The sequence below is a fragment of the Alligator sinensis genome, unplaced genomic scaffold (genome assembly GCF_000455745.1).
Source record: "Alligator sinensis unplaced genomic scaffold, ASM45574v1 scaffold570_1, whole genome shotgun sequence".
Taxonomy (NCBI): Eukaryota; Metazoa; Chordata; order Crocodylia; family Alligatoridae; genus Alligator; species Alligator sinensis.
This window is the reverse complement of record NW_005841997.1, coordinates 956,995-977,009: the sequence shown is the minus strand read 5'-3', so window position 1 is coordinate 977,009 and position 20,015 is coordinate 956,995. Positions and strand designations below refer to the sequence as shown.

The 20,015-nt window shown below is 41.5% G+C and overlaps 1 protein-coding gene across 7 annotated transcripts in view; it reads left to right on the top strand.

Moving 5' to 3' along the window:
* The first annotated feature begins 19,165 nt into the window (after positions 1-19,165).
* HIC2 (HIC ZBTB transcriptional repressor 2) overlaps positions 19,166-20,015 on the top strand; it is a 99,990-nt gene continuing 99,140 nt past the window's right edge. For 6 of the 7 annotated variants that reach the window (XM_006021520.2, XM_014518963.2, XM_025201500.1 and 3 more), the window contains exon 1: positions 19,173-19,696. The gene's annotated coding sequence lies outside the window, so the exon portion shown is untranslated. Of the gene's footprint in view, positions 19,697-20,015 lie in introns of all 7 variants that reach the window. The other variant, XR_003093547.1, reaches the window with a different exon arrangement.

Below are 20,015 nucleotides of genomic sequence, written 5' to 3'. Positions count from 1 at the left end.
TCGTGAATCCAAATTCTTTGCGTTGAACCTGGATGGGGTTAAGGTAAAGAAAAGTGAATAGCATGGATGTCTTGTTAGCAGCCTGTGTCCTGCTAGTGAGCGAGCAGCTCTGTCTACCAGTTATTTTGCAAACACAACAGGATTCTGCTTTTATTCTAGTTCTAACCCCTTTTCCTGCAGCTAGAGCACCCTTCACGGGGTTTGTTCCTTGTGCCTGGGGCACACAACCGAACTTGTACACTACACAAGGAGGAATACCTTGTCTGCATAATTCAGCTGCAGTCGGCAGCAGTCAGGGTACAGGTGATTGCTGGTTTTTTGCACAGAAATTACACATAGGTCAGGGCAGATCATTCCTTTGCGCCCAGACAGGTCACATAGCCAACATCTGGAATGGATGTGGGACATTATCTCAGATGACACTAATGGCTACCATTTTGCTGCTTTCTTTCAGAGCAAGAACAAAATGGTGGCTTGGAAAATGTGCTTTGTCTCTTTCTACATCTCAGGTATACATATAGGTCGCACACTTGCCTATACATGCAGAGTGAAACTCTTATAGAGAAGTCGTGTTTTTATAGAAGGGCTTTACTGGAAGCAGAGGTTCTCTGAAACCAGGATCTGTATAATACAGTGCGTGAATCAATTTGAGACATTCAGATCCCAACTCTCCACTGCTTTTGCTTTGCTCCCTGTGTCATCACTTCTGTTAGTTCAAACTGGCTGTAAGCCATTGCTTTTCCAAACTCGTAACACTGTACTGTCATGCTATGCTTACTTTTCCTGGCTATAAATGAATATATAGGGACGAGGTAGTGGAGGATCAGCCCTTCACCCTGCCACACTATAAACCAGATTTCACTATAAAGCAAGCTGTACAAAAAAACAGCCTTATTGGGCAACATCCTCTCTTAAGATACCTTCTCCTATACAATGAATCTGACTCATCATGCTGATCTACCAGCTTCATGACAGCATAGGTGCACTGACTTCAGTGGACCTACATGAACTTACATGGGGTTACACTAAGACAGTGGTGTAACAGAGTGGTGAATCAGGCCCACTGAGTGTAATACAACCTCACTTCTATGAGGAGACCAACTGCGCTCAGACACTGAGTTCTGTTGGTCCTTTGAGTTATCTTACATCAGGTTTCATTATAAATCCACCTTCCTAAAAACTGGTTGTTTTATGGATACTGCTCATATTAGGCACTAGTTTCCCTTTCACGTCATTCCATACATATACTCCTCCCATCACACAAACACTTACTTTTGTGTTAGTTTTTGTGGTTGTGGCAAAAGATCATTTCAAAGTAATGTAATTATTAGCTACATTATCAGTAATATGAAAGCAATGACATTTTGTGAATGTGTTGGTTGTTTTAGTTGGACACCAGGCACGTTTTGTTAGTTGGGTCCAAGTGGCACACCATACGGATGATGGCTTTTATCTTCTGTCCACAGCTGGTGTCAGAATTTACCTGATATTGGACAGGGTGGAGCCTCCCCTTTGAGGTCAGGCAGCTGGTGTCAGCAGTCAACAAACCCAGATCATGGCCATCCACATACAACTCACAAGGAAAGCAACTGGACCTTGGCTTTATGTGATACTCCACGTCAAAGACATGACTGGCAGGTTTGCACCCAGGCCATATTTTAATGTTGTTCTATTCAAGACATTTGAAGGTAAGCGTGGGAGATTTTTCCGCTTTTCCCCTCACCTCCCCACTTACATGGCTTAAAGCCTGCTGCAACAATTGGGTAGGCTTGGCACATCTGAGATACCCTCGTCATAATGGAGTGCTGGCACAATGTAGTATCCCAGGAGGGAACGTGAGAATGCAGGAAGTTTGAATCATCCAGGAAGGAGCAAATGACCTCTGTTTTTCCAATTGCAAGAGAGTGAGCTCCAGCCTGCGATTTGTCACTCATTTTTGCTGTTTCTTATGAATTTACAGGCAGCCAAATATGGTAAATCTGAGAATACTCAGTACAAATTACCGGTAGGAAATGTTTAGGGTAAAGCACAGATAGGATAAAAAGAGAGAGGGGCTCAGTAAGTTAGAATCAGTCACTTAAGATAGCAAAATGCTCACCAATGAATAAATTATCCAGTCAGCCCAGTTGTCATGTAAAGGTCCCGTATAATCAGCACACATCATAACAAATTAAAAATACTCACATTGTTAAAATTACACTTTTGTCAGTGCAGTACGAAGACATGCGGCATAGGATAGTTTATCTGCATTTGTTCATCTTGCTCTAGCTTCAAGAAGGGTCACTGACAGTGGGTCTTAAGGTGAGACATTTAGAGTGGGGACTGGATGGCTTGGATTCAGAGCGCTGGTCTCGGTTTACTCCTAGGACACTGGGTTGGTTTTGAATACAGTAATGACTGGAAGTTACCATGCAATGGTTTTTCTGCAAGTCTATATGAAATGTCTTGGATGCCACTGAGTTTTTATAGACATGGTCACACAATAAAAAACAAGCACAGTTGGTATAATTGTCTTATCCTGGAAGTGACAATAGAAAGAACAAAGATTTAGTAGCTCTGAAGTGTGAAATCATGGCTCCAATGGTGTCAGTGGAAAAACTCTCATTGATTTTAACAGGATCATAGTTTTGCCTGAGCACAAATACTGTCTTCTTCCTCCTGTAGGCTGACCTTCTCAGTCAGGACTGATGTTCACTAGTGGAGCAGCATGGAGGAGCTTGCATTGTTTCTGGACAATCTGCCATTTTGCAGTTAGAATATGTTTTGTTTCCAGCACCGTCAAGTTAACACCTCCTTTCACCAGCAGTGTTGGCTTTAAAAAGTAGGCTCTTCTGCTTGTGCAGCTTTAAAATACATAGGCTTTCTAGTCTCTTCCTCAGTTTTCAGGTAGTGTTCGGGTAGCCAACTTACTGATGGAAATTACAAAGCAGAGTATTAAATTCAAGTTCAAATGGTAAATGAGGGGTGGGGGGCCTGGTGCTGCAGTCCTGTAAGCAAATGCTTTCACTTAAGTCACTGACATCAATGGAAAGTAAATTTACCATGTGAGGATGTGAACAAGGGTAGCAGGATTGAAACATAAAGTTTTAGGTACCTGCGGAAGCCAGAGACGCTATGCACTGGTTCTCAACTTGCATTGCAATTCATTCAAAAATGTCTATATTTTAATGAGAAAGTGGGGCATATAGATGAGTTTTACTATATGAACTTATATTATGCAAATCCAAGGAACAGCAAAGAAGCAAGAATATCCATCCTCTAGTTTGTGTAGTTTTAGAGCCAAGGTACAGGTTGATTGTGTAATGCCCCAGCCGCTTTATATTTGTGTGATCCCCAAGCAGACCACAGCTTGGTTTACCAAGAAGCAGATGGCATTGGCTTCATGATTATGACACCAGACTGCTGTGGAAATACTCACGTATTTGACCCCCTCACAGTTAGCATATTTCAGGGAATCATAGTGCTTCCATTTCCCCAAACTACACAGAGAAAATCAGCTAGAAAGTGATATTTCTTTCTATGTTAGCTTGTTTCTATTTTAAAGAGGATTGGGGAATACAAGTAATAGTAGTGAGCTGTGAAAATTGTTACCTATGTTAGGAATCATCTTTTAAATATACACACACATACATGCAGGCATATGTGTGTGCTTCAAGCTCTCTCATTGTTATTGCACTGTTTCGAATGCTAGAATTAAGATGGCTGCTATATAGCATAGTCTACAGACAGACTGAAGATGGAGGATACTGTTTTGTTCCCTGTGAAAATCAAAGTTAGCTGTGCAAATAACTTCCTACAGAATTGATCAGTATGCTTCCCAAGTATTAATTGGTCCATAGAATTGTATTGTACAACAGAAGGTCCTGGTTATTTTGGACCTCAACCCTTTCTCTCATTTCTGCTGATCTACAATATTTAAATAATTTGGGATACTTTTTAGTTTCTTACAACAGAATCTACTTAGATCTGTGTAAATATGTGAGTAGCTATTAAATCAGGAAAGAACGTTATCAAGCCTTGATGTCCCTAGCAGAAGTGAACTGGATTCTTCTACTTCTGCTGATCATTTTTCTTTAGTTTCTAATGAGATCTTTCTACCGTAGCACCAAGTCAGTCGCATATCTCAGACATTAAGTTACCTTGTCATCAGTGTTGTGATTTACTTGCAAAGCATGTAGAAGGCACAGTAAGACCACGTGTATCCTGTGGATGGAAGTCAAGACTCATGCCAGCTAACCAGTTTTAGCTAATCAACCTACAGCCAACTGAAATTGCTACAGGCACTCCAGAGTAAAAGAAGGTAAGGTCAAAAGAAAAAACTCAATGTCCTAAGTGAACAATAACTGGATAATAATGTTATTTTGGCTGAACCAATAACTCAAGTGACTTTGCAAGGCTGCATGGTTTTATAATGCAGCAGTGTACCATGTCAAAAATAATGATGCTGCTTTTCTGTTTAAAAGTGTTTCTAATAGTTTAGGTATTACTTTATTGTATTTGTGGAAGATAATAGAAAGAAAAATCTGATTTTAGCAGCTGAATGAGAATTTCCCTTTAAATCACTGGAAACATTTTTTCTATCCAAGAAAAATGCTGCCTTTTGCTGTCTGATTACTCACAAATATCATGATATCATTTCCAATTCATGCAGGTTTGAACTTTTTATTCAGTGAACTTTGCTGTGTAGTGATTTAGCACTTTCTGTTACTTTCTGGGAAAGTTCTTGCAAAACCATTTGACGCAAACTGAGCACTAACATGATGGATCATTTTAAAAATAAATATTAAAAGAACCTGTGTTCCGTCAGTTCAGCCATTTCTTAGAGAACAAGGACCGCAATGTGTTAGGACTGCAGCATGCCATAGTGTGGTTTCATGCTTCACGTTCGCGGAAAAAACAAGTAGACTCCAGTACAATTTGTAAACCAATTACTGCTTCTGGAATTGATAGTCCTGTGCTGCTAAGTGGGGACTAACGGGATCAGGTGTTTGTCGCAGTGACCAAACTAAGGCAGACAGTAAATTAAGTGCCATCCAGAAAGGCAAAGAAAACATTAAGTTTCTTACTCTAAATTAATGATCTGAAGCATTCATTTAAACTTTGAAGATCTTAGAGCCTGGAGCAGTGTATTGTGGCCAGTTGACATGAAAAAGCAACCATATAAAAGTGGAGAGAAAACTGAGCACAATAAAAGCCTCTGTTAAAAAAAAAAGTTTGCTGCTTTGCAATGGACAGACCACAAATTCTGTTATCATTTGCCACTAATTCATTTGCACCTGAAAACTGTGGATTATCATAGAAGCTATTTGGGCATACGCATGACCTCACAAAAATGTACACCTGAAAAAGAAAAAGAAAGATTTTTCCTTATGCAGAAAAGGGAACTAAGAGTTTTACATTCTTCATAAAAGAACTAAGCTTTGCTCTTGTACTACTGATTGGATTAGGTAATGACTAATTAGATGAGGTCACCACTTTTGATGTCACATACCTACAGTATTTATGGACAATTTGCTTATTCTAATTTACAAAGCAGAAAAAGTTGCTTGACAAACTTCATTTTCCTGAAACTAAGAGACTTGAATTTGCTACACGTTTGATCTTCTTTCGGTGGCTATGTTTGCTTTACATTAAAATAACTTCTAACATTCCCATTAAGGATAATCCCTCCAGCAGCCACAGTATGACATTTCTATATTAATCTTTTAAGCATTTTAGAAAAGCAAGGTTTCATGTTTTAATAATCACACTGTTTTTCTCCAAGGAGTTGTAAAAATTTATGGGGCCTTTCTATCCTATTTGACTTCTACATCTTTAGAGTTTGGTGCTAATGGCCCATTCAGCCTGCTTACTCTTTGACTCCTTTTTTATTTCTTTTTCATCTTTGCACAAAAGAAAAATTGCTTCCATGCCTTATGCTGTTGCAGATGCTATTCAAGTGGTAAAGTAATTTCAACCCAACTAGCTGAAAAAAATAATAGTTTACTCTCATCTCAAAATCACTTGGGGGTCTCCACTATGACATGCGCAAATAAGCCCTTCAATTCTTAATTAAAAAAAAAACCCAGCAGCTTGCTTTAAAGCAACAACAACAGTGTTTATCATGATACCCATGCTTTTTTAAAAATTACTGTTTCTCCTCTTTGTTAAATATTTTATCTCCCGTGTGGATTCTAAGCAGCAAAGGAACAAGAATAGATATAATTTATCTCTTATAAGCATTTTTAAAAAGATGGCAAAAATGCCTTTATAGCCTTTAAAATGCAGAAACCAGTAAAACTCCACCATACAACAACAGCAACAACATAAGGACACAAATCCTCCATTCCTCTTCACAGCTCTGTCTCTGTGCCCTGAAGGTCAACAAATTTGGGCCTTTTGGATCTAGAAGGTTGATTAAATTCTGAAATGACGGAAAAACAACTGGCCTTATTTAAACCACGGATCTGTGGCTAGATTGCCTCTGCTGAGCACAGTAGTTAAAGCCCTGCACAGGCAGAGATGCAGAGTCACGTGCATGCACATCTCAAAGCATTTGGAGCTGAAGAGTTCCCAATAGAAAGCAGTCAGCCCCAGTGCAAATGACAGAATCCTGGTGGTGTTTCCAGTGAGATGCTCCACCCAGTGTGTGAGTTGCTAAGTTCTGCACCAACTTAAATTTCTGAATGGGGTTTGGGGTTAGTCCCATGCAAGGTGTCCTGCAGGAATTGAATATCAAAGCTTCAGGGATCCACATCCAAAAGAAAAGGCTTCAGCTATATGAAAGCTGAAAAAAGCAATGCCAAGCATGGTCACTACCTGATCATCTGAAAGCATCAGGTTGTCTAACCAAGCCCAAATTGGGAAGTAAGATAATAAAATTATGGTCAATGTGATCTCTGCTAGCAATTTTGGTTGATTCTCCCAACCTGCTCTCTTTGCTTCCTCGGACTGAACTTTAAACAGTTATCCTTCACTCATGTCCCAAATCCAGCCAGGTAATATGTAAAACTCAATGAAACTGCTATGATTCCTTTACCTGAAGAACCATCATCATGTCTGATGGGTGATGAGTGTCATCTCATCAGCATATTGAAGTCACAACAGCTCCTGAGTCCATTCTAATTTATCTTCCTGCCCCATATACAAGGGGGGCTGATCATATGGGACCTTGCAGCATCCTGCGTGACAGCAGTGAAGTGAACAGTATCTTGATACAATCTGCTAAGCCCTTCAGGGAAGAGAATACAGAAACTGAAGAGTCTATTTTTACATATGGTTGCAGGCAGGTCAACAGCAGGTTTCGAATTATGCAGAAGCTGGGGTGGGGAGGGGGGGCTGAGCTCCCCCATAAGAAATATGAGCCCCCCTCTAAGATTTGAAAATCATAACCTGGGGGGGGGTCTCTGATTTTATTAGGGCATTGTGATGGGCAGCCCAATTTTTTTGGCAGACCCCCCACAACAGTCAAAGTGTGAATTGAACCCGGGTCAACAGCACTTCATGGTCAGCATGATCATAAAGGCAGTTAAAAGATCTAATCATATTACCAGGGACACTCCAGAAAACCAGCATGGCAAGTATAGTTTCTGTAACACATTCAGGACTCTAACCAAACTAACAAGTGTCAAGAATATTAGAGGCATTTAGTTCCTATGAGAGTTGCTTTGCCGTGGCTTTCTCAATGATGTTATCCAGAGAAAACGTATTCAAGACAGATTAATTGATGGCTAGATTGAACATATCAGAAGATGGCTTCCTAAATAAAGAACATGCACAAACCTGTTTTGAAACAGAAACTTATCACCTTACTTAAAAGAGACAGTGTCAGTTATCACTGCCAACAGACTTGATACTGCCCCACTGCCTCCACCAGCCAGGAGAGAGAGATCATAGTATCTGTGATTTACTGTACAAGCATAAAGATTGAGTAACAAAAATCCACTTCCCACACCTCTGACAGAGGTGTGGGCTGGTTATCTGACCAGGGGAGTGGGAGCTAGGAATGCCCTAGTTCTAATCTGCTTCTGATACCCACACCTGTGATCCAGGGCATGCCACCCAGCTTGCAGCCTCTGGGCTAAATCTTGAGTCTACAAGCCAATCCAGAGAGGGGTTTAAATATGGTATTGTTATGATCCTATAAGATGGGGAGGACTAGTAAAAATGGCATGCTACTCACTCCTAGGTCCCATGTATATGGTCAGGTTTGCCTTTATCCTAACCTCATCTCATTAGTGAGTAATGCAGAATCATTATGGCATGCAAGATGATGTAGGGTTTCTCTGCATGAGCTGTCTATTGTCTGTTCCTTTGAGCAGTGAAAACACAGCCTATCTGCTCTGCTGGGTGATGATGACAAAGTTGTAGTTAAACTGTTCCAGATGTGAAAGACCCACAGACTATTTTTTTGGTCCTTCAGTATCCAGAACTTTGTTCTTGGCCCTTGTTCACTTGCAAGGATTTATCTCCCTGGTTTTCCATTTGCTGATGCTGAATAATGAGTATCATATTTACTGCCTTTTGTCTTAGGAGAACATGGATTCTTCAGCCAATGTTTGTACTGCTATTGCGCCATGTAAAGGCCTGTGTAAGTGCTACGTTTTATTTATGATACAAAGATATTTTTCATCAAACATTGTTGATGGTATGAATATTGTGTTTTCTCTCCTGCCTCTTTGCTGAGATTTTAGGATGAATGGATTATTACCTGGCAATACATTAGATTGTTTGTAAGCATTACATCAAAGAACTGGGTTTGTATAATGAATTAACTGGGTTTCTTTTTAAATCTCTAGAGACCTAGGTTGAACTCTTCCCTAACATGTTCTGCTGCAGTTATTTGATAAGTCTGAAACTAGGCAACAATAGCTGGAAGTTTGAACAGTTACAATTTTTTAAAAACCACTGGAACAACTTTCCAAGGGTTGTAAGTGGATTCTTCATTCTTGGCAATACTTAAATCAAATTAGGGTGTATTTTATCCTAGTGTATAATAATCAAAACTGGAATGTATGTGGAGATGTCCTTTGGTCTGTGTTATACGAAAGATCAAAATAGATGACCACAATGGTTCCTTTGAGCCTTATAACTTGTGACTCTGTGACATTGTCTGACCAGCATATAAGGCTGAACCCTCCCTTGTATCTGTGCTTCACTTTGCACAAGAGATAATGGCCCAAAAGGAAACTGGTTACTGACTCTGCAACTTCTGGCCCTGGCATCAGTTAGAGCAGACTAGGGGCTGCTCTGAACATCATTGACACCTAGTCCTTAAAACAGGTGTGGGCAAAATGCAGCCCAGAGGCCAGATGCAGCCCACCAGGCCATTCTATCCAGCCCATGGGGTTCCTAAAATTTTTAGAAAATTCGTATTTATCTGCCCCTGGCTGCCTGTCATGCAGCCCTCAATGGCTTGACAAAACTCAGTAAGCAGCCCTCTGCCCAAAATAATTGCCTGCCCCTGCCTTAAGAAGTAGGACAGAGACAGAACTAAATCACTTGAAGTAGCTCACTTTTAATTGACTTGTGATTTGACCATGAACAGTGGAAACAATGCCATGCTCTTTGTGTCTTGAAAAATAGAATACAAATTTAAAAAAGAGGAAGGTAAGTAATGTTCTAGCCCCATATCATAAATCTTAGACTGGTACCCTATTTTAGAAACCTACAGGACAGCTTCAGTGCAATACCTCGGTGCCAATACAGACAATAATAAGACCAAACCTTTCCAATCCTGTGTCAGACAGAAAAAAACCCACCTGTCTCTTATTCTTTGTCCCCTGAGCTATAATCGTTTTGCATTAAACTGAATGTAATGTCTAGCAAGGCTTCTCATTCTGATCAGTGCTAATCACAGAAGATAATTATGACACTGACCTATAGTTTTTATAACCTTGTTTATCAAACACTGGGCTGTATTCTAGGCCTGTGTGAAGCAGCTAGTATTCGCTTTGGATTCAGATTCAGCCAATTCGGGGGACAGCAATTCGATTTGGTGATTCAAATCACTGTCCCGATTCGATCTGGCCGAATCTCCGAATCAGCCAGACCCATCCCCTGCCCCTCTCCCAGCCCAGCAATGGCTGCCGCGCCCGGCACATGCTCATAGGGTGCTGCTGGCTGAGGGGCGATCCCTGCTGCCCCCCACTGCCCCAAGCTGCACGGGGGGCTCTGCACGAGTCCCCCAATCCCCCTTCACTCCCCCAGGACTCCCCCCTGGTGCCCCACCCGGGCCAGCTCTGGCCCTTTTAAGAACCCTCCCCACGACTCACCGCTCCTGCTGGTGGGGGGCGATCCCAACTGGCCCCCATTGCCCCGCGCCACGTGGAGGGCTCTGCATGAACCCTTGAGGCCCCAAGGCCACTGTAGTAGCGATGAGTCCCGGGACTTTTCTCAGCTTTTTTTTTCTTAAAGGGCCAGAGCTGGCCTGGGAACCTGGGGGTGGTGGGTGGGGGAGTGGGGATTGGGGGGCTCGTGCAGAGCCCCCCATGCAGCATGGGGCACTGGGGGACAGTGGGGATCGCGCCCCCCACCTGTCTGGCAGCACCTGGTGAGCACTGGGGCTTTTCTTTAAAGCACCAGGAGCTGGGGTGGTGGGGGTTGGGGGGTTGGCAGGGGTCCCCCCATGGTCCCCTCCCCCCTCCTCCAACCCCCCTCCCCTGCTGCTAGTACTTACCAGTTCAGAGTCAGCTGCAGCCACCGGGGACTGCCCAAATCATCAAAGCTCTCCAAAACTTTTCCAAAGATTCAGAGAGCTTTGAATCAATTCGGACCTTTAAACTGGTCCCCTGATTCAATTTGGATTCGGGGATTCAGCCAGCGAATCGGGCCGAATCTCCCCCAAATTGAATCACCACCCTAAGCTTCACACAGCCCTACTGTGTTCCCCTCTCATTTACACTAGTGAAACTCCATTGGCTTCAGTGGTATTACTCGTGGTTGACACCAGGACATATTTTGGAAGTTATAAAAATCAGTTGACCAAAAGGGAAGTATTGGAATCCAGTGAAATTATTTTATGGCCAGCTGCACACTACTGCCACCTTCTTTTTTTCACCTGTAAGTCTTGAACAATCTCACTCCTGAGGCAAGTCCCTGACAGGGTAAAGTAATATATATTCTATATCCATTTTTTTTTCATTAACATTTAAAAAACCATAACAACCACATTCCACTCTGCTGCCTGAACAAAAAGATGACTTGCAAATTGCTCAAATATTTGTATCCTTGATCAATAGCCCCTGTTGACAACAGGATGTATTTATTTTATTAGCATTCAACAACTTTTTATACCATTAACCACAAGTCATAGCTGTTTTGCCCATGGGGTCTTCCATGGATGGGTGAGTTGTTTGTCTCTAGCAATTAGCTGTGTTGGGCAGCTTGTGAGAACATTAGACTTCTTAATCCATGGAGAAGTAGCAGAGAAAGCTCAAGAAAAAAGGTTAATGAAGTGAATTAGGTAAAGATTATGGATGAAATCCTGGCTCCATTGCAGTCAATAGCAAAATCCCACTGTGGCCAGGATTACAGCATGTGCATTTATACATACAAGTATGCAAGCACATACAGATTCTTATATTTCCTCTCCTCTTAACTTTGATTGATTTTTCGTTTTCCCTCCTAAAAATGTCATGCTGTCTGGTTCTGATCTTATTGATGCTTGTTTTATATATACAATATATAATCAGTACCAGTAACTTGTATAATGAGACAGAAAAAGTGATATTTGCATCTCTATTGATTTTTTTTAAAGCAGTCTGCCATTTAACTTGTACAACATGCCACAATGTATCCCTGCTTTCTTTGCATGTGACTGAACTGAAACACAATGTTCTTTGCTCATTGTCTCAATATCTACCCCATATTCTTTCATGCACCAGCAATTTTAATCGTCATGTAGCTACTTGCTCAAGTAAACCCCAGGTTGGCTGGGGAGGGTTGTTTGAAGCTGACCACAGCTAGCTATATCAAGGTAAAAACTGCCCATACCTCATCTTCACTAAGCTTTTACATTAAGATGCACTGTAAAAACGTACGTTTACTGCATGAAGACATAATCTCTATGTTACTCTTTTTGCACAAAAAGTCCAGTTCTTCCCTCATTTTTGCTTAGTCTAGACTAGCTGATAAGCAACCTCACTCTATCAGGCAAGAAGGTTAGTTCCAAAGTATTCAGGCAAAACTAATACTTTAAATTTCATCTGGACACCAACTGGGAACATAATTTCACCTGGACAGTGATCTGGCAGCCGGTGCACTGTTTCCCAATACATTTTACTTCTTAATGCACTCCTATTGGAACTGCTTACTTGACCGTATTGTATACTTTACCTCCATGTGATAGTAATTCATTCTTTCAGCTCATAGTCTTAATTACTCAAGTATACTGTACACACATTAATTCAAACAGACACACACACAAAGAAAGCAAAAGACATTTATGTAGAGTTGTATTTGTTCCTCTCTTATTTCTACTTAGAGTTGATGCAAGAGAATTCTAGGCTATTTTTTAAAATGTAGTCCAAAAATACTCAACTGTGCAGTGTTTTAATAAGCATTAGCTGGCCCTGTGGTTTAATATAGACCAGTGGTTTTCAACCTGTGTTCCACAGACGCCTGGGGATCCACAGACTATGTGTAAGGGGTCCGCGAAAGATGAATACGATCAATCAAAAGTATGTGAATACCCACACTTACAGTTCAAAAGGGTCTGCACCTCCATTCAAAATGTTTTAGGGATCCGCAATTGAAAAATGGTTGAAAACCACTGATATAAAGATACAATTATAATGTACTATCTGTATTTAACTAGTAAGCAATAGATGAAAAACTCTAATGAAAAATGTATTTAAGCACAAAAATAAACCTATAACTGAACCAAGCCTAAAGCTTGTACACAGGCGTCGTTTCTTGCCATGCATAATGATGTTAGAAATACACAGGACCACAGAAGTGGAAGGGACTTCCTCCCCCCACACTCCCAGGAAACTGCATACCTTTAAGCCCTTTCAGAATCCAACCGAGAAGTGTTAAAAACTAGTTAGCCTTTTTGTCCTTACTACTTCTTTTGGAAGGCTGTTTCAAAACCTCAGTGCCCAGGTGATTAAGCCTTATAATTTCCAGACAATGTTTATTCATGGACAGTTTATAGCTATTGGCTTGTCCTGCAGCAAGAGTGGTTGTTCTTGGGTGTTTACCATTTTGATTTATTTATACACAGAGATCATAGCCCCTCTTAGCCTTCTTTTGCTAAGCTGACCAAGTCAGGTTCTTTTAGTCTTCTCTGGCAAGATGGGCTCTTCATTTCCCTGATCATCCTAGTAGTCCTTCTCTGTGCCTCTCCCTGTTTGAATTCATTGTATTTGAACATGAGTGACTGGCATTGTACACAGTGTTCCAGATAAGATCTCACCAGTACCATGTACATTTGACATTACTGTTTCTCGATCTCTGTTGAAAATATCTCCCTTAATACGCCTCAGCATCATATTATTCTTTTTCCTTCTCAGTGTGTTTGAACAGGTGAGCTCCCAGCAGCTAGCAGAAATTGTTGTTGTTAGTTCCCAAATGTGAGACCTTGCCATCTCATCCGATTTCTATTTCTCCAGCCCTCAAGGTAATCAAGGTCTTCTAGAATGATTTTCTGATTCCTTATGTATTGACAATGCCTCCCAACTTTGACTTCAGCAAATTTAATTAGAAATCTTCTACTTTTTGGGACAAGGCTATTAAAGAAAATATTGGCTCAGTCTCAAGACCAATCCTTGAGGAACTCCACTAGTAACTTCCTTCCAACCTAAAAGTCTCCCTTTCAACATGGTTTGTTGGCTCCTGTTTAGACACTTCTTTATTCATTTCACAGTTCTTGTATGAATGTCCATCTTAACAAATCATTTGCCCTGGAGCACCATACTGAGGTCTAGTTAGACTAGATCTCCTGCATTTCCTTTGTCTAGAAATTCAGTTACCTTACCAAACAAAGGTAAGGCTGGCATAATTTTTGGTGAGTAAACCTGCACTGAATTTTATTCTATTTTCGCTTTACAATTGTCTTTTCATTCTTTTTTCCTTCAGAATTTGTTCTAAAGCCTTTCATACTCTTGAGATCAGCCTAATCACCCTGTAGTTACTCAGATCATTTTTTTTCATGCTCTTTAGATATTAATACTATGTTTGGTATTTTCAAGATACAGAGTATTGTATCTGACTTGATAGATTTATTGAAAACTGTGCTGGTGGACCTGTGATTTCCAAGCTCTTTCAAAATTCTGGGATGGAGATAATCTGGTTTCCCCCAATTTTGAATGCACTGAACTTTTAGAATCGTTGTTTCTACTTGCCCATTGTAGTTTCATACCCTGGTTGCCAGCAGCCATCCTGACTTTGCATCTGTGAGGAGCATCATTGTCAATGGACAGCTGAGCAAAATGTGTATTTAAATTTTGAGTCATAGCTGTAATATCTTTAACGTATACCTCGTCCTCGCTGTGTAGCAGCCTTGCTTCTTTTTATGTGTACCTGAAAAAAACTTTATCTATTTGTATTTAGTATAATAATTTGCAAGGTCTCCACTGCTTGACTTGTATCATAGTCTCACTTTATTCCTCTACTTCCTGACCTTTAATACACAGGTTTCTTTGATGATCAATCCGTTTATTTTTTTCCATCTTCCATTGTATATCAGCAGTCTAATAGAGAATATACCATTGCACAGTGTACAATCACTAATATAGCAGGCACAGCTAGATTCAGGTATCCTGTGATGTATTAATAGAATGCATAGTAAAAAGCACAAAAACTTAGCTTGCAGCAATAAAATATGTCCATCCTCCTCCAAACTAAACTAAAATTTTACTTGTGTATAAAGGAAAGATTGATCTGAGAAGTGATGGTAGTCTGTGCAAGCAGCAGGACAGTGGCTCAATCACTTCCTATAGACTGTAAACGTTGTGGGATTTTTTAAAATTAAGCTTATGTTTCTTATGACTGCAAAGAGAATTTTCCAAACATGAACCAATGCAGCTTTGTTTCAGTGACTCTGTAGACAGGCAGTATGCAAAAATAGCTTTGAGAAGAAGACCTGCCCAGTTCATCTCTATGGTAGATAGCTTTGGGTCTCATATTACATTTCTACTAAAAACACTTATTTTTCAATTAAATGTGTGTTTCTTCAAAACTTGCACTTTACCATTCAACTGTACTAGAACAAACCATCACGAATACTCTGAATAGAATTCTATTACTACTTGGCATTTCATTCTTGAACATTTCTTTTCTAGAGCTGGAAGATTTTATAAGCAAAGGTAAAAAACATAATGTGTCCTGCATCTGTCTACCAACTGAAATGAGAATTCGAGCATCCATAGCCCCAGAATGGGCAGGGAGAATTGAAATAATCTATCTTGGTTGTAGAGAGCTGTTATAAAATAGCGCAGAAAAGAGCTTACAACTGAAGAAGGAAAAGAGATGAGGAAACTTTTCAAATATATCTTGACTTAAAACCACATTATCGTATTTGGCCATGTTTGATAGCGTCTCATTTTGGCTTATAGTCTGACTATAAAAGGCCCTTCTTATCAAACCACATTGCTATAACATTGCACATGCTGTTACCAACTGTTCTGTTTCCATTTGACTAAAGGTCACAAACTTTTCTGGGTAGCTGAACTTCAGCACTGGTGTTTACAATGATGCCTCTTTCGGTTGCCCTTCGGCAGTCTTGTGTTCTGGTGCTCCCTTTATATTTAAGCAAGAATCTTCCCAGTCAAGCTGTACATACTTCCCCACTGGGGCTGCAGCGTATTAGGAACTGGACCATGCCTGGAAAACCTGTAGCCCTTTTGAAGCTGTTAGGTTAGCTATTGCCTATCTTTCGGGCATGCACTTGACAATATAGGTGTTTTCCCCATGCACTTTGCTTTGTCCTTGAAGTGCATTTTATTCCCTAATTCAACCTGTTTTATTCTGTGCAGTTTCTACCCTCTTGTCCTTTTCCATTGCAGCTCCAGTAAATATATTGCAATGAAGTTGGTCTTTGGTACACCTCTACAATGTTACTCCTGGACAATTTCGGTTGTTACCTTAACAGCAAAAGGAAATAGCTTCAAGCTGTGCCCACCTACTACAAGATGTAGACCATGCACAACAAACCAGATGACTGCCAAGTGCAACCCACCAATACCCACCATTTTCATTCAGTATTGTAAACAACTGTTTTGCCTGCTAGATGGCACTGGACATCCACTAGCACACGGATTCAGGAGAGGTGGTATTGAAGGGCGGTAAAGCAGTCGGGGCACACCCATTCCCATGTTCTGCTTATTTTCTGCACTAGCATTTTCTTTTCTGGGGTTGCTTCACTGCTCACTCACTTGGGGATTCAGCTGTACGGATTCCACCAGTGTCCTCCCATTTTTTTAAAATTTATTTTGAGCCTAAGCCTGCCATTAGCGTGACCATGAAATACTGGCAGTACTTCTCAAGTCCAGCCAGGGTGATGAGGAGTAACTTTAAATGATTTAAAATCCTAAAAGTCTTCTGGGTTTTCCGTTCTTGTTTGAACCTAAATAGTTTGCCTGCAGTGTCTCCATCTCATGGATAACATTAAGGGCTACAGAATCAGAGAAAACAGAGGTGCTGAGAGTTTTGTGAGGAAGAACTGGAGATGAATGTGATCAGATTCAAGCCAAAGGTGCTAGTTCTTCAGGTTCCCGTCTGAGGCTTCTGTACGTGATTAGGGGGAAACCTGCTTGTTGTAGTTGTACTGAGTACTGTGTCTTCTAAGTATTCCTCAGCACACACAGGACAGGTGCTTTTGCATGTGTCTGTAAAGCAGCTAGTACAATCAGCTTGGATCCACTTGACTGGGCTGAGTGCTACTGCAATATAAATATTCACAATTAACTATTTCAAGCACAGGTATAGGAACTGGAGTGACCCCTCTTTTCTGGCTATCACTGAGCAGCAAACATTTTTTAAAACTCACTTGTAAGTGCCACAGCTTGTGTGGACAACGTGCCTATGTCAGCGTTGTTTTTCTCATCTGGTCTTTCTCCTGGCATCACTGCTCTCCCTGCCTGAGTAATGCTTTTGGTTTCCACATTCGTGGGCATACGTTGTACCCAGGGCTCGGCAGTAGGCATGCCCACAGTGGGTGTGGTTTCCAGGGACTCTAGGGAACTCTCTTGGAGTGGTGGTTTCCCTGGCTAAGCTTCCTTGGAGCCATTACAGGTATTGTGGGATCTCTCTTGCATGCCCGCAGATGTTTCTTTGGTGGGTGCATAAGCCTGACCTGTTGGCTCATCAGATTCTCAACAGCCACTCACAGCTCCAGTGACAAGTCCAGGTCAGGCTTTCTCATTAGTTACCCTTTCTGTCTTGTAGTAGATACGTATACGTTAAAGTGAACATAGAGCTTTATGACCTCTCATAGCATTTTCCACTATGCCGAATTCCTATTTTCTAGTTGTTTGCTTCAGTGCCATTAGATATTTGTCTGTCTCCATTTTTCCTAGCCTGGGACATCCAAAACCAACAGTGCCTCCAAACTAGAGAGATTTTGGATTAAACTCATTTATGAACTTGACTAAATCATCTTCCAGATTTGTTTCTAATCTGCTCAGATAACATGGCATGAGGGTTTCTATGCATTTTTCTTCCAATTCCTCCCACCACAGAATGGACTAAATGGCTACAAGCACCTCCTAGTGCTTTTTTACAAAGCCAGTGAGCTTTAAAATACAGCCACAAACTTCTCCACCAATTTTAAATCACCTTCCCTTGTGAGCAGTACTGAGGAAGGTGTCTTGAATTGATCCACACCTAATCTGCTGTGTCTTGGACTCTGTCATTTTTGCTGTTTTTACTAGCATTGAAGCTTTACCCTTTATCAAGCATATGGTGAACATACTAGACCCTTCTCATGCTCTGTTGTTCTCTGTCTCTTTTATTTACTGTTGAAACCCCCACGGCTGAACTTAGAAATCATTCTCTTTAGTACAGTGTTTTTCAACCTGTTTTCATTTGCAGGCCACTGAAACATTTTGAATGGAGATGCGGACCCTTTTGAATTGTAAGCATGGGCATTCACATACTTTTGATTGATCGGTTATTATTCGCGGTTCCCTTAGACAGTTTGTGGACCCCCAGGGGTCCACGGACCACAGGTTGAAAAGCACTGCTGTATCAAAACCTCTGAGCTGGAGGTGAGTAACCAGCAAGTAAACCATGTGGGTCAGCATAGGAATCTCCTGAAATACCTGCTGCGTTTGAGCCGCCAGCAAATTCTTAGAGACCTAAAATATGGCAGGACCCTTCACACTAATGTAAGCACCCTACCCAGTTTGAATGGGGACACAGGTGATTGTAAGGGCTCTGACCCTTGGATACCAAACTCCACCAAACTGTCTGCTCTTCTATCCTTGGCACAGTAATATCCTCTTTTACTAATATGGATCATATAATGGAAAAGCAAAACATGATCTCGCACCTGCGAACATTTTAATTATTTCTACATGGGTGAGCAGAGGAAATCTTACTGTGTGCTCCCAATAAAATGGGTTCCTATAGTTTGCTTCAGTATTAGAGATTAATTAGCTAATGTTTGCAGGGCGCTTGCAAAAGGTGAAGTGCTATGTGAGCACTGTTCGGATTCCAGGGCAATGCTGCGTGCGCGGGTGAGCGGTTCTACCTGGTGACACTCAAGAATGGGGAAAAAATTGAGACTCTGGGTCATTTCACTTGAACTTTTGCAAAAGAAGGCCCCAATCCACAAACAGGTATTGCAGCATGGGGGAAGTCCCAGGTTGTGGATTCCTCCTGAGCTTTAAGTTAAGTACCCAGGGAAGCCCTGGCAGGACTGTAAAACCCAAATAACTTTCTCAATAACTAAAAAAAAAAAAAATCCAACAAACTGACAGAGACTCTTTAGGTCGCTATTGCTTCCCAGAGAGCAAAGGCTATTTATCTGGTTGGTTTTGGATGCTGCAAAACACCCTGTCAGCACTTTAACAAATAAGGAAAAGTAGGAACAACTGACTTTCCCAATTGCACTATATTTTCTTCTTCTTCTTTTGGGTTGGACATCAGCAACAAACTCGTTTAAGCCTCCCAGCACCTTTGCTGGTCCTATTCCCTATCGTTTGCTGCTCCAGACACACTGGAGACCTCACCAGGAGCGGAAATAAATACATTTTCACAAATGCCTTTTTTCCCCCCTTCCCCTCGGAGCAGGATGTGGCTAGTCCGCGCGCCGGTGGCAGGATCCCCGAGGTGTGGGTGGCGGGGGGCGGCAGCCTGGGTCTTTTAATGGGAATTACAAAGCTCCCTGTCCCTCTCCCGGCTCGGCTGCTGCAACATTTATTGCAAAAGCAGGAAATTGCTTATTACTAAACTAGCTGGCAAGAGGGCAGGAGCTGATGGTGTGCTCCACACTGACACAGCACTTGCTCACCTGCAGCCTTCGCCTTCCTCCCCTTCTTTTCTCCCCTCTCTCTCTCTCTCTCTCTCCTCCTTTTCTTTCTTTTTTTTTTTTCCATTTTGGCTTCTATTCAAATGTGGGTCAGGGGTGAGCAGCTCCCAACGTCACAAGCTTGCAAGATGGCGCTGGGAGGAAGGCTGTGAGATGAGGAACAGGCTGGTATAAGCCGAGAGGAGAGCGCGAGGGAGAGGGGGAAGCCCCCCGAAAGCCGCTGCTCCAGATGCAATAAAGGAGGTAAGGAGGGAGCGGGCGGCGGGCGCTGCCGCCCGGGCGCTCCCGACTATTTGTTACTGAGAGATAACCATGGGTGCGAAGAGTTCGATGGGATGTGTTACTTCAATTTGACAGATAATTCTAAGCTAATAGAGTCAAAGGTACAAAAGTTACAGGACATTCTGTCACATATCAAACAAGATGATGGGTTTGATTTTTCGTGGCTTACTTCTTGGCTTCCTAATTTTTCATGGTTGAAGCAGATGTTCCTTTTAATTGTAGCAGGTATATGTATTTTCTTAATGATTTGCTGTGGGGTGCAGTGCGTACCTATATGCTG